Here is a 5,940-nt window from a genome sequence, read left to right as displayed (position 1 = left end):
CCGGTCCCTGCCTCACGTGTGTGGGTCGGCTGTTCTCAGGCTAAGCCTGACCCCGACAGCTCCTCTCTCACTGATTCCGTAGGCCTAGAGGGAAGTGGGAGAAGGAATGCCCTATAAGACCTCTAGGGACTGGAGACTAAAGGGGGTCACCCCTAACGAACAAGTGAAGCTGCTACTGACAGGGACTGACAAGGGTGTGCGCTGACTAACAACACAAGCAGCACACAGGAAAAAATGTGGGAAAGGATTCCCCCAAACCAATATGGGAAGGAACCTTACACTAGGAAACAAACACAGGGAAACGGAGTAGAAATCAAAGGATAAGGCAATTCACTCACACAGTCAATTATACACAGAGGGAGGATTGGTGAACACAGAAGGGAAAACACACAAACCAACTCGTTCACCCAAACCTCCCAAAAACCAACCACGGAACTTCCTCTATCCCAGAACACCACCTACTCCTCCTGCTAAGGCCTAGCTCTGTAAAAGCGACACTCAGCACAGAACCATGGGAGGCATGGGTTTAAATACAGAGTAGAGACCACTCCTCCCAGGTGCAAATGGGAGGACAGACTAATCCACCAGGAGATAAAGCTGCCTACCAGCAGTGCGCGCGTGCAAGTCAGAAGGTGTGCACCAATACCCACGACAGGACAACCCCGCAGCGCCAGGATGCCACCCCAGACACTGCGCAGCCAAAAACTCCCCAGGTAAGAAAAATAGAAAGCAATGAACCTAAATACTCCTAACACTACTTTACTCTCCGCATGTTCCCTGCGGAGATCTCGCGGCAAGCATATGGACCCCATTATAGTCTATGGGGTCCGTATGCTTTTACTGCACAGCACTTGCAAATGCGTTCGGTAGTCCGTTCAGGGGTCCCCATGAGGACTCATCTCTACGTAAGAATAAAGGTTTGTTTGTTTTTTTAATTGCGAGCACTGATAGCTTTAAAACAGGGTGACTTGGGACACTGTTCCCCAGGTCTATATGGAACTGTGGGTGGTTTAGTATCCCAAATAGATCTAACAAGTTCCCTATAAATGTGGGATGACCCTCCCAATAATTATGTGTCTAGTAAATGTGCAGCATTAATCATATTTCAGTTCTCTTTACTCTTATACACCCTGTTGTTATAAAAAATAACCAGATCTGGAATAAAACCATTTATGATGTTCTTGTCTATAGTTACTATTCTAGTTTCTGGTTGTTTTATATAATAATAATAATAGTTATTAATTGTGTTTACCTGTAGAGGATTCTTGGATAGGGTCCAGTCTACGCCTCCAAAAAGGAAAGGAACAGGAGGGTGCAGGAGACAAGACACAGAGAAGAAGTCTGAAAGAAGCAGTCACAGGCAATGGCATATAAAAAGTATTAGAAACCTGAGTCAGTGAATTACTCAATACAATGATATTACTCAGTAATTTACATAGATAGATACAGTAGACAGCTAGATATTAGATATAGATAGATAGAGAGAGAGAGAGAGAGAGAGAGAGATAGATAGGAGATAGATAGATAGATAGATAGATAGATAGATAGATAGATAGATAGATAGATATTAGATAGATAGATAGATAGATAGATAGATAGATAGATAGATAGATATTAGATAGATAGATAGATAGATAGATAAATAGATAGATAGATAGATAGATAGATAGATAGATAGATCAGACAGATATTAGATAGATAGATAGATAGATAGATAGATAGATATTAGATAGATAGATCAGACAGATATTAGATAGATAGATAGATAGATAGATATTAGATAGATAATCAGACAGATATTAGATAGATAATCAGACAGATAATAGATAGATAGATAGATAGATAGATAGATAGATAGATAGATAGTTAGATAGATAATTAGATAGGTAGATCAGACAGATATTAGATAGATAGATATTAGATAGATAATCAGACAGATATTAGATAGATAATCAGACAGATATTAGATAGATAGATAGATAGATAGATAGATAGATAGATCAGACAGATATTAGATAGATAGATAATCAGACAGATATTAGATAATCAGACAGATATTAGATAGATAGATAGATAGATAGATAGATAGATAGATAGATATTAGAAAGATAGATAGATCAGACAGATATTAGATAGATAGATAGATAGATAATTAGATAGATAGATCAGACAGATATTAGATAGATAGATAATCAGACAGATATTAGATAGATAATCAGACAGATATTAGATAGATAGATAGATAGATAGATAGATATTAGAAAGATAGATAGATAGATAGATAGATAGATCAGACAGATATTAGATAGATATAGATAGATAGATAGATAGATAGATAGATAGATAGATAGATAGATATTAGATAGATAGATCAGACAGATATTAGATAGATAGATATTAGATAGATCAGACAGATATTAGATAGATAGATAGATAGATAGATAGATAGATTAGACAGATATTAGATAGATAGATAGATAGATAGATATTAAATAGATAGATAGATAGATAGATCAGACAGATATTAGATAGATAGATAGATAGATAGATAGATAGATAGATAGATAAGAAGTATCCAGTAATGAATTGCTAACAACAAACTTCGACTCCAAGGCAGTATTTCTTTGGTAGTTGGTTTATCATTTATGGTGGTCAGTGGTATTGTTTAGTAATGGAGTCACTTACCCTGTGATAAGATGGAGATTCTTCATCCTTCTCTCTTTGACTTAGAGTCCAGCTACCTCTTGTACCACTCACAGCCTGCAGATAAATAGTGCTGCTATCCCAGCATGAATGACATAACAGCTTGTGCTTAGCCTGTTACATTGTGTCATACCAGGTTTGTGTAAATCTAAATCTGTATCCCAGAGCCACGGCTTTTCATGAGCAAATAAGAAACTTGACACAGAGCTGCTGACAGATACTGTAGCCATGTATGATCAGCGCTGTGCACACTGACCACACTTACAGGACTTGCATATCAAAGCCTGAAGGAAGGTTTTAGCATCCCAACCCAGCAACATCACACAGGAACTGGTAACCAAAACTAAACAGAGACCAGTGTCCTGCAGAGCTCACTAGAAAGCCACTAACTCACTGGACATTGTCTCATGTTCACCTTGGCAGTTCATTTCTAAATTGCTTCAATCTAAAATAAAAATTGTGCAAAAAGTCTTCATTAAAAATCTCCTGTTTGTGTATACAGCCCTATGAGACTCCATGCATCTCTATGGTTACAGTATATATACTAACTGTTTAGTTGTATCCTACACTCATGTTTTCTTCTATCTATCCTTTACTATCTATCCTTTAATTTCTCCTAAATTACTTTAGGAAGGTGGTTAGCAGGAATGATTGAAGGAAAACTAAAGAGGTTTTATCTAGTAAGCACTGAACCGCTTTTGCACTATTCTTTTTGTTAGTTTTTTTTTTTTTTTTTGCAGGATTTGGCAAAAATAAAATTATTCTGTTGATCAGTTTGCATGTTTTAACAACAAACATGCTTTTTTTGGAGTGAATAGAATAGTGCAGATGTTATACGCTTGCATTCCTATATCCAACCGTCCCAGTTGGCTGGAGGATACACCAGGAGAGGGACTTTATACTGGGGTGTAACTGGAGGGGAAATGTATAATTTGGGGGCAAATAGAGGGGGACGTTAAATTGTGAATGCAACTGGAGGGGGACATTATAATGCAGGGATATACCGTGTCGGGGTCCCATGTGTGGGGGCACAAAGAGACAATGGTATGAATGAGCACAGCCAAAGTGGAAGTGAGTGGGGAGGGAGGTGGGTCTTACTATTTGTGAATTTGTTGTGGTGTTCTGCACACTCTGTCCCTTTTCCACTCCTTTGAAATTTGGGGGAAATGTATATACAGTTCACAAATACAGGTCACAACAGTAAAGTTCACTTTACAGAACAATGGTCTGCAGTTGAACTCCATGCTGGTTACATCTTACTCCCATACATAACAATTTGAGTCCACGCCTTACACTTTTCAGTCCCTCATATGTACCACCCCCCAAAATACAGAGCAGCTTCCCAGTAAGAGACTTACTGTCAATGTGCCTGGAGCAACCTGATCACATTGAAGTATTAATAAGATTGATTCAGTGAGGAGGTATACTGTCTTAGTGCCTCAGAAAGCTGGGTAGTACATGGGCATTACCCAGCTATCTGAGGTACTATCACTGAATACAATTCGTCAGCTGCCTCCACACTGAATTAATATTATTAGCACTTCAATGTGATCAGGATGTTCCAGACACATCAACAGTAAGTGATTACAAAGGCTTCATTTCAGTGTGACCAAGAGAAATTTTAGTCACATAGCAATTGCAGGGACTCCTATGTAGCTTTAGGAGTCCCTGCACTAGCTCATCCTTTGAGATGAGAGAATTCAGTCAATGGCTCTTCTGTGCTTAATTAGAAATAGAGATGGGCAAACCTCTCAGGATTCATTTCCGGTTTAGATGTTTCGGGTCCAAGATCAAGATGTTTATGTGGGTTTAAAGGGAGTGTCTCATTGAAAAACTCATTTTTAACTAAGCATCTACCATTTGTTTATTAATCCCCCCAGCTGTTTTTGAATTAGCTCGCTTTTATTGATATGCTAATTAGCCTCTACGACACACCCGGAAGTGTCTGTGATGCTCTCTGAGCACTGTGTGATCTGTGTAAACAGGGGGAGGTGAGGGCAGGGAGGCTGTTGCTGATGATGATGACTCATCAGCCTTCCTTGCTCTCACCTCCCCCTGTTTTCACAGATCACACAGTAATCAGAGAGCATCACAGACACTTCCGGGTGAAACCTGCCCTTCCATTGAGGCATCAACCATAATGTTAACAGGGACTTAAAGGGGAGGTTCTTTCCTATGCGAATCAACTTCAATACATATCCTCCTACTCATTACAAAACTATGCATACACATACCACAAATATTAAAATATATATGTGTGTATGAATATAGAAAGGACAGAGATACACTTTTGCAACACAATTACAAGCTAGAAGGCTCTTGGTCAGGTAATGTCCTGAAGAACAGGCTGCTTGAAATAGCCCACATGTGTAGAAGACTGGCTAGGAGACAGCAAGGGCAAAGTTTCTTAAAGGGCCAGTACACCCTACAGGCAAGGGCTGAGGAGCATTACCTGTAGCCTCGGAGAATAGTTTGGCTGGTGGAAAGAGGAGCTGCAGCCAGATGGTGATAGTCATTTACTTCATTACATTTATTGTACTGAAATGTTATGTTTGTACACTCATTGACAAAAAAAATAAGGCATCAAGGAGTTATTGGAACGGAATGAAAGATATGTGTATATGTAAGTGATTACAATACCAGAGCCAAAAGATCCGTTTATTGTAGAAAACTATACTACTAAAAGAAGGTTCTAGTACCCTGTTTGGCCAAGTGTAGGCTGAATAGAAAATAAAATATGGACAGGCATGGAGTCAAACAGGTTACATATGGTAGTATCCTGCAGTAAATTGGCCACAGATGTTGCAGCAGGGCCTGTAGACCCTGTAAACTTGTAGGTTGCCATGTCTGGTATCCCATAATGACATAGCTAATATTGTCACATTAATTTATCTGTCTCATAGCTTCCAGCCCCACCTGCACTCTTCAGTGCTGCATATGTGGTCAGAGGTAGAGAAAGCACCCAGTAGCCATAAGCTGCTAGGTCTGCTAGGCAAGTGGTTGTTTGCTGTAGTACTGGTATTGGAGCAATAACTTCCCCATGTGCCTTTACTACCAGACGGGGGGGGGGGGGGGGGGGGATGGTCAGTTTTACTATACAGTGTTTTTTACTCTACAGTGTTTCTCTGCTACCACTAGATCTGGCCAGATTTATCCAGGTACAGCTATCCCTTCGGTTAGGTCTGATACCACAAGAATAAGATGTGGCGTTGTATTGAACCACACACACACAAGAAA

This window comes from Leptodactylus fuscus, chromosome 6, assembly GCF_031893055.1.
Source record: "Leptodactylus fuscus isolate aLepFus1 chromosome 6, aLepFus1.hap2, whole genome shotgun sequence".
Taxonomy (NCBI): domain Eukaryota; kingdom Metazoa; phylum Chordata; class Amphibia; order Anura; family Leptodactylidae; genus Leptodactylus; species Leptodactylus fuscus.
This window is presented reverse-complemented; position numbering follows the sequence as displayed.